Below are 10445 nucleotides of genomic sequence, written 5' to 3'. Positions count from 1 at the left end.
TCTTGGGCACCACTTGGACTGAACTTACTCGAGCACTGTTAGAAATAGGATTAGCCTCAAGCAACTTGAGGACTTCCTTCCACACTTCTTCTTTTATGGATGGATTGATTCTCCTCTGTGGATGTCTCACTGGTCTGTATTCTTCTTCCATCATGATCATGTGTATGCAATAGGTTGGGCTAATTCCCTTGAGGTATGAGATGTGCCACCCAATAACTTCCTTGTGCTTTCTGAGAAGATCTATCAACCATTCTTCCTCTTCTGGCGATAGGTCATTGCTAATTACAATCGGCTTGACTTTATTTTCTTCCAGAAAGACATACTTCAGGTGCATGGATAAGGCTTTTAACTCCACCTTTGGCTTTTCTGCAGGGTTGTCTTTGTTCAATTCTTCCATAGCATCTTCCCCTGTAGGGATCTCCTTCAATCGCTCTAGGTCCTCCAGACAGGCTTCGAGATCTTTCTCCTCTTCATTGGTCAAGCAATCAATCGCATTTATTAAGGCCTTTTCCAATAGGGAGTGAGTATCCAGGTGCTACATAGCGAGGTCGGCTTCTTACTCAATTGCCTCCACCTTGAAGCAAGCTTTGTTGTCGCTAGGATGTTTAGTTGTTTCAAACGGGTTGAAGGTCACCTTCTGATCGTCCATGCTCATCTCTAAGTTACCATTTCCCATGTCCACCACACATTTTGCAGTGAGCATGAATGGTCGCCCCAGAATCCATGAGATCTCATCAACTTCTTCAATGTCCATGAATACAAAGTCCACTGGAAATGTGAAGTGGCAGACTTTGACCAGCACGTCTTCAACCACCTCGAATGGTCTTTTGATGGAATAGTCTGCTAGCTGGAGTGTCATCCTTATAGGATCGATCTTTAGATTTCCGATTGTTTGACACATGGAAAGAGGCATCAAGTTGATGCTTGCTCCTAAGTCAGTGAGAGATTTCCCTACGGACACTTTCCCAATAGAGCATAGGATGGTCACGCTTCCTAGATCTTTAAACTAGGGTGGTAGCTTCTGGATCACTATAGTGCATTTGCCCCTCTACCACTATGTTCTCGTTGTTGATTAATTTCCCTTTTTAGTGAGAAGGTCCTTCGGGAATTTGGTGTACAATGGCATCTATTGTAGGGCTTCTCCAAAAGGGATAGTGATCTCCAGCTTTTTGATGATGTCTAGAAACCGCTTGAAGTAGCGCTCCTTATCTTTCTTTGATGGCACCAAAGGGTACCAGGCTTCTGTTGCTGGACCTGGTGGTATCTCTCTTCTAGCCTTCCAAGCCAACTGACTCTTGGTCTTAGGAATTAAAACCTCATCATTATTTTCCTTTCTTTCACCTTCTTCTTTCTTTTTATCCTCTCCTTCCTCATCTCTCACATCCTCGAGTACTCCCTCAGCTCTCTTTTCTTTCTCAACATTCTCCTTCTTCCGACTACGAGTGACAACTGCCTTGCATTCCTCCTTGGGATTCTTCTTAGTGTTGGCCATAAAGCTTCTGGTGGGCCTTTCAGCTAGTTGCTTAACTAATTGGCCCACCTGCACCTCCAGATTCTTGATGGCTGACTCAATGCTCTTGTGGTTTGACAGGGAAACTTGCATGAACTGCATCAGCGTGTCTTCCAGCTTGGTGGTTCTCTCATATAGATTGGGCCCTTGGTTGGGAAGCTGATTGGATGGACCTCCTTGGTCTTTTTTGAAGTTATTCCATGGATGGGATCTCCAACCTTGGCCCTGAGAGAAATTTCCTCCCTGATGGTACCCTGACAGTCCTCCTTGATGGAATCCTTGACGATTTTGATTGGCCATGTAGTTGACCTCTTTTGATGCGTCGTCTTGAGCCATTCAAAAGCCTGACTCATGAGCCCCACCATAGATGTTGCATCCCCTAATGTGCATGACTAAAGATGGAGAAGGATGCACTGCATGCAGCTATTGAGGGAGCTTATTTAGAGTTTCTGTGAGGGTCTCTAGTTGCTTGGCCAGGAGCTTGTTCTAAGATAGCAGAGCATCTTGAGATATGAGCTCAAAAAGGCTCTTCTTTGTGGGTGCATAGGCTCGATCATGGAGGATGGTGTGATCACTAGCTGCCATATTCTTAATCAGCTCCATGGCGGTCTTTTGGAGTCTTCAACTTAATCTTCCCACTAGCAAAGGCATCGAGGAGCTGCTTGGAATGGGGTCACAAGCCATCAATGAATATGTTGAGCTGAACCGGCTCACTAAACCCATGCATATGAGTCTTTCGGAGCAACCCATGGAAGTGGTTGAGTGCTTCACTAAGTGATGCGTTAGAGAATTGGTGGAAGGATGAGATTTCCACCTTTCCTTCGACGGTGTTGGACTTTGGAAAGTACTTCTTTAGGAACTTCTCCACCACCTCTTCCCATGTCCGCAGGTTATTCCCATTGAATGAGTGAAGCCATCTTTTTGCTTCATCGACCAAGGAGAAGGAGAATAGGTTAAGGTAGATGGCGTCATTTAGAACTCCCGCGATCTTCACCGTGTTGCAAATCTCGACGTATGTGACAAGGTGTGCGTATGGATCTTCATTCGGTAGGCCATGGAATAGATTCCCTTGGATCAGCTAGATGAGGGAATGTGGGTATGTAATGTTGGCCACTTGAACTTCTGGTCTGGCTATGCTAGTGAAGTACTAGGGGGTAGTAGAGCTAGAGTAGTCCTCTAGTGTTACCCTCCGTGGGCGATCTTCTGCCATGATGCGTTCTTCAAGGTTGGTATGTGGATTGATCATAGGAATGGGAGATGATGATTCAAATGATGAAGGTCCTCTCTTTCCTTGATTAATTTGCACTTCTTGTTGTTCTCTCCTTCTTCTTGCAGTGTGGTATCTTCTACAGGTTGCTTCAATCTCTGGATTCAAGGTAACAAGATCTTCCTCCGTAGATGTACCTCACATACAAGAAAGAGAAATACTACCGTCCAGGTTATCAAGGTAAAAGACTTAAAAAGAATTTAAAGAATCAAAGAATAAAGATTGCTTTCAGGTTGGGATATGTAACAACCAAGTACGAAGGACAAAGTCCTCGCAACGGCGCCAAAAACTTGTTAACTCATTGGCTAGTGCACCAAATTATCTCAAGTTGTAATGTTTACTCGAAAGTCTGAGTGTCAAATCCACAGGGGCTTTGTTTGTACTTGATTTGATGTATACCCAATTTGTAAGAAAGAGATAAAGGATTGTAATAAAAGATAAGAAAGAAATAAATAAAGAGTAAAAGACATGAAAAGTAGAAAAGTTTGAATGCAAAGATGATGTCAGAATTTAAATATGTTGGGGCCTTGCATGCCTAACTATCTTTGATGCAATGTTAATGTATTTCTCTATTTAAGACTATTCCAATTTCCACTCACATCTACTAAGATACTCAAACCTGATCCCTCATGTTGAAGAGCCTAATTTATCAATTCTCTCTCCCAAATCCCTTTGCAGAGATAAAATAGTAAAGTGCATGAAGTTTAGAGATGTATGCCTAACAATGACAATAAAGCGCATGAAAGAAACAATAAAAATTGGCATTGTAGTCAATAGATAGTAAAGAAAGATTACATTACAAGGGCATAGGCTGCTAGGCTCCTAACAATGGGAGTTTAGCCTCTCATTGCCATGAGAGGCTTTACACTTTAGGGGATGATGTGGATGGAAGAAGAAGAGGGATGGATAATGGAAGAAAGGGGAGAATGGTTAGAGATGGAGGATTTTCCCTATTTGAGAAGCTCAGGCTTTGGGTGTATTCAATAGAGAACTCTGAGTCTTAGTGTATCTTTCTCCTTTGCTTCCTACTCCTTTTATAGGCCTAAGGTAGCTTAAAATTCACGCGATCTCACATAAGTGTGCCCTTTTGGGCTTAGCGGGTATGGCGGTGTGATCACGCGCTGAGCGCGGTAGCCTCTGGGTTTAGCGAGTATGGCAACGATCATGCACTTAGCGCTGGATTCACGCTAAGCGCACCTTTGGGCTTCTTCATAGGCCTTTTTCGCATTAAGCTTGAGCTGGCCACTAAGCAAGGAGACGCGCTAGGCTTGTCTTGTGTGCTGAGCGAGCTGTCTCACTCTTCAACTTTTTCTTCAAGGCTTCTTCTTCAAGTTTTTGCATCAATTTTCCTTCAAAGCACTTGTAATCTTCCTTCTTTTGACTCCTGCTGGTAAAAAATTAAAATGATATTAAAATCCTCATTATTCCATTAAAAACAACAGTAAAGTAAAGGAATTTTAATCATTCTTAGTCAAAATTGACTATCAATTAAACCCAAATTTTGTAGTTATCAAATCACTTTAAGTGTCATACTTTTGATATGTTGATTTGTGTAATGGTTAAAATAAAACCTACCTTATTTAAAAGGGTAAAACACACATTTAATTATTATAAGAACAAAAAGGAAATAAATATAAAAAATTAGAAGTTAGAGTTTTAAAAAATACTACTTAAAGTGGCATCTTGAAAAAATGCTACAAGCTATGAAAAAAGCTTGTTTATCAAACATTATTTATAAGGTCAAAAAAGTTTTTCAAGTTGTGAAAATAGAAAGAAACAAACTGAAATATTTTGCCAAACATAACATAAATAGCTTTTTGTTTGGATGAAGATCATCTTTGGACAAATAAAAATCCAAAATGAGATCTACAAATAGAGCATCTTTAGCATGGTAGTATAAATAGTTGCGTAACTTGAAAAGGTAAAGTCGAAGTAACTACTAAGAGCATGTTTGGCTAAACGTTGGTGAAGTCAAATGTAATTTTGCTAGCGTTAATTTTGCATTAGACCGTTGGATAGGCCAAACATGCACTAACCGAAGTTCACTCTACAAGACGTGTTTGTGTTGCATCCACTAACAAATAGGACTCGGCAATTTTAATTCTATTTTTACTGAATCATACAGACAGTAAAGAAAATTGTATCGTGCTCAAATGTCTACATAGGAATAAACAGGTCTGTAAACAACAATGATAAACGAGATTTGATTATTTTAGCATAATATCTTAGGAGGGAGAATTTAAAAAAACAAATAAAAAACTTCAACTGCATAGCCTTGTTTCATGCTCTTCATTTAACATTTGATTTATATATAAAGTTTTGGTGAATCTGGTATAGCTATAGAAGTTATTTAAGATGGCCCTTCAAGAACTTTTTTGGTAGACCAAATAGAAGTTCTTGAATATTAATCTCCTGGAGTCTACCAAAACAAATTGCAACCACTATTTTTGTTGTTTATGGGCAAGTTGGAAAACCTCATGCGTCATTTCAGGATGCAGTGTTGATTACTTGGGCAATGAGATTCTTAGACGCATAAGAGATGTGGCAAATTAAAACCTTCAAATTAGAAGTTCCATTTAACAAAAATCTGAATTTTTCCTCCCTTTCAAACCGCTCCCCCTTTCACAGAAAGCATTTTGTATTTCATTATTTTAACTAAAAGAAGTCAGTTCTCAACTTTAATATCTTGTCATATCAATATTGACAAAGATAAACAAGAATAATTCTTCTAGTTTCAAATATGTTAAGGGTACATGTGAACACATAAAGTTATGGCTTGCTTTGCATCCAATCTTACAAAATTAAAAAAACCTAACTACATCAATCATTGCGGACGAAGCTAACCATTTCTTGCTCAAAGGAACAAGTGTGACACTTTCTATCCCGACACATATATAGTGAAAGGAAACATAGAATAGCGATAGTAATTTAAAAATATTTCCTTAACAACTCAATATAAAACTCCTCAATGGAGTAAAACATTCACATTCACCAATTAACAAAGTTAAAACTTATCGGTAAAAATATAAAAACATGTTTCGGCTCTAAACAAAGATCATACCAGTATTACAACTGAAATTCCAATGAGAAACATAAAAGTAAATCATGTTCAACTACATATCTCAAACTAACATATGATAAAAACAACATAAAACCCTAAGCTCTTATGTCACATCCTATCAGAGCGCACGATGTCCCAACGTCCTCTAGCACGAGACTTTCCTTAGTCATCCACCTAATCATTTGTTCCCACGAACACAAGGTTCGAGATTATCATAGAATCCAAACACAAACAACACAGAGAGAGTGGGTTATCACATTCCTAACTAATAGAGAGAAATGAGACAACATGTAGATATATATATATATATATATATATATATATATATATATATATATATATATAAATGAAATACAACTTACTTAAACACAACTCACGTTATTCCACCACTTATTGTATAATATCACGTCTCAACACAATACATCTCACACATTTATACATCATTCACGTACTCAAGGATCAAACATAATATCACTCAATCAGTCAATAATGATTAATACACAAGCATTACATAATAAGGGACCCTCACATGCTGATTCCAAAGCAAGACAAATAGCTACGGTTGGGAATTTGTTATGAAACCAAAAAGAAATGAACGGTCCCCAGGTCTGGCACTCAAACCACTTTGGAATCTCACCTACTGGCAAATAAAAGTTGGTGTTTCTGGCCTCATGCAATTCTTATTAGTCACAAACAATTCATCGAATTTTGTAACAATAAGGTCTTGTTCAAATATCCATAATAGGAGAAAAAAATAAGAATGTAAAATGAATTAAGCTTCTCCAATAAGTTAAAATCAACTTATTACCTCAGATTTATGAAAGTTAGATAAGAGAAATTTGATCATAAAAGTTAAAGTACAAAGTATTTATGAAGAAATTTATACAAACAAAGCCTTAATAGATCGTCGGTTACCAAATCAAATACATAAAATAAAAAAAATAAAAAACAATACCTGATTCAGTAACATGCTTTTACTCGAGGAAGTCAAAGATACACAACCTATTGCAAAGAAATATTTCAAGTTTGGAGGAATCCTTCTAATTTATTGAAGACGCTCACAACATTCCAACTTAAGCCTAGTTAAAAAATTGTATTCTTTGATGCATTCGGGAATAACTATGAAATTATTAAATGATATATCTAACTCCTTCAAATTAGCAAATTATGGGAGAAATATTGAAAAAAATTCATTTGACAAGTTGCAGCTCAGAATATTAAGACGTTGAACATTTAAAGAGACAGTTAAGGTAACTTTTTCTGCACCTTCATCCTCCTTAGGTAATACCCGTTGTCTCCATTTTAAAGCTTCAATCTCAACCAGTTTTGGCATCATGGAAATGTTCCGAATGAAAATGGCAACATCAAAGCAACTTTTTTGTGGTCCTCGGTAATAAGACATATGTAATTTTTGAAGCTGAGTAAGATTTTGAAATGAAAGTGGAAATTCTTTTATGGGAGTTCCTGATGTAGCTCCATTGAAGCTTATAGGCTTTGGATCTTCTTCATCAATGGAGTCCTTTGCTTCTTGAATTTTAATGGCAACGGAATGGAGAAGAAGAAGAGTTGAGAGGAGATGCCACTTCAAGGAGAAGATGAGTCAAGAAGAAGCTCACCACCATAGGAAGTCATGGATAAGAGCTTGAAGGTAGGAGAAGATGAATGGAGGGAGAAGGGGAGAGGGAGCACGAAATTTTATGCCTCAAAAGAGGTCTGAAATTTGAAGTTTAATTCTCAAATGATCAAAGTTCCAAAAAATGCACACACATGACCTCTATTTATAGCCTAAGTGTCACACAAAATTGGAGGGAAATTTAAATTTCTATTCAAATTTCACTTGAATTTGAAATTGAATTTGTGGAGCCAAATTTTGGAGCCAAAATTTCACTAATTATGATTAGTGAATTTTAGCTATGGTTCAGCCCACTAATCCAAGATCAATTCCAAGATTCTCCACTAAGTGTGCTTAGGTGTCATGAGGCATGTAAAGCATGAAGGACATGCACAAAATGTGACTATATGATGTGGCAATGGGGTGTAGCAAGCAAATGTTCACCTCCCCCTCTAAAATTTAATTGGATTGGGCTTTTTCCAATTCAATTAAATTTATTTCCAACCGCACACATCAAATATTCACTTAATGCATGTGAAATTACAAAACTACCCCTAATACAAAATCAAGTCAAGGTGCCCTAAAATACAAGGGCTAAAAAATCCTACATTTCTAGGGTACCTTACCTATATTATGGAGCCCTAAATACAAGGCCCAAAAATAATGAAACCTTAATCTAATATGTACAAAGATAAGCGGGCTCATACTTAGCCCATGGGCCCTTAATCTACCCTAAGGCTCATGAGAACCCTAGGGCCTTCTCTTGCATCTCTGGCCCAATCTTCTTGGAGTCTTCTATCCAATGCCCTTGCGGGGTAGGATTGCAACAGTTCCTTCCAACCGAAGTTGTGTTATATTTTCCATCTTACCCAGTACTTTTGGAAAACTCTCGAGACTGGTAAAATCTGATAGTTTGAGTTTGAGAGGTCAACTTGATGGGTGAAAAACTATTGTGGCAATTAGCAGCATCCAAGATTTTAAGTTTTTTTGAAGAACCCAATGACATAGTGGATTGTAAATAAATTCATACACCCTGGAAATGATAATTTTTCCAAATGTGAGAGACAAGATACATCAAGTATCTATGTTAAATATTGACACACGTCAAAATTCAAACTTGTCAAATTCACCAACTGCTGCAACATTAAAGGAAATAAGAGCAACTCAGTAAACTAAAATTGAATATATTAGAGCAAACATTAAAAAAAAGGACAAAATGGATAACTTGATTAAAGTGAACTTATATATTAAGATACAAGATCATTATTATTATAGTACCGAAAAAAATCACTATTATTAAACAGGCTAGGTATATTAGAATTCGCCTTTATGTGGTATGATTAAATGTAACATTGATGGGGCTGCGAGGGGTTCTCCAGGTCATGCTGGTTGTGGGGGCATTTTTCGGGACTGTAGTGGACCGACTCTTGGTTGTTTTGCTGCTTATATTAGCATTCGTTCATCTCCATAGGCTAAGCTGCTTGTTATTCTTGGAGTTGAGTTAGCTCATGCGGATAAATATGTATGTGAAAGATTCAATTTATTATGTTATTAATTTTAGTAAAGAATTGTTATTTATTTTATTATAATATTTATTGTTTTATTAAATTGTTAATTTGACAAGTCCTTTATTAAAATTAGAGGCTTATTATCATGATAGAGATTATGATAATGAGAAATAAGTTCTTTCTAATTTTAACCTAAATTATTCTTAATCATAAGATTATTGAAAATAGGACATCAATAATCCAGATAGATTAATATATATGTGATAGTATTTATTGGATAAATATTAATAGATCTCATTTATAAATTTACATATAGAGATGAGTCACATGTGAATGTGATCATTGAACTGATTCAATTAAAATTTTCTAATGGTTAAATTTACCATAAATTGTCAATAAAAAATTTTCAAGAAGAGCTTTAATAGTTTTCTTTGACCTAAGATTGTCACAGTAATTAACAGGTTATTTGTTATGTTCTGATTCCGGAAACCTAATGCTTTAGAGCGCTTGTTAAATGGATATTGGATATGATTAAATACTTGTATAATTAATGATTAATCAAAAAGGAATTCATCAACTCTTGGTAATAAATTTGAGGTCTATAAATAAAATTATATCCTAGCCAGGAAAATTAAATGAAAGAAGAAATGAGTTTCTTAAGTCATTATAAGTTAACTCAAAAGAGTTTAAGAGTAATACCATACTCTAGAGTTAACCCAGAGCTCTAAAGATGGAAGAAATTATTATATTATTCTTTTAATGGTTCTTGAAAGTAAAATGGTGCTTCATGCTATATGGACATTAAGGAGTATTATTAGATACCTACCTTGATTAATATAGTAATATATTATCGATTTAGTACTAAACCTACGAGGTCACACACGAATGAGTGTTCTAATCTATGTTAAGGAAATTATTTTAATATTTGATTATCAATTAAATTAGAGAATTTAATGTGATCAAATGATTAATTAATTTCTTAGGTTGAATATTATTATATTTTTGCTAGTACTGAAAATATAAATAAAAATAAATAATTTGAAATATTTGGTGAAAGAAAAGAAACAAACCGGAGGATTTCATGTTTGGAATTTGCTTTGAAGAGTTGTTACATATAAGTTGGACTTGGTCAATTATTATTTCTAACTTCAAATTGCTAAATGGTTAGCAATAGAAAATAACAATAAACAAAATTTTAAAATGGCTTAAAAGATAAGATAGTTATTTCGATTTTATCACAAATCTATTATCGGGGTGCTATAAATACAGCCATATGTTGCGCGTTGAAGACGAGTGATCACTTCTCTTTTCATCCTCTCACAAGACTAATTATTGTTCCACCTATCAAAGTTGTTGACAAATAGATAATAGTCTCAGTGTTGATACATGTGGAATCTTCACATTATTAAAGAAAATTTTTCATGCTTCAAGAGTTCATCAACCGGTGCACATTTAATATGTCATCCATTTAAATATAATTTAGACGC

Source organism: Glycine max, chromosome 2 (genome assembly GCF_000004515.6).
Source record: "Glycine max cultivar Williams 82 chromosome 2, Glycine_max_v4.0, whole genome shotgun sequence".
Lineage (NCBI taxonomy): Eukaryota > Viridiplantae > Streptophyta > Magnoliopsida > Fabales > Fabaceae > Glycine > Glycine max.
This window is presented reverse-complemented; position numbering follows the sequence as displayed.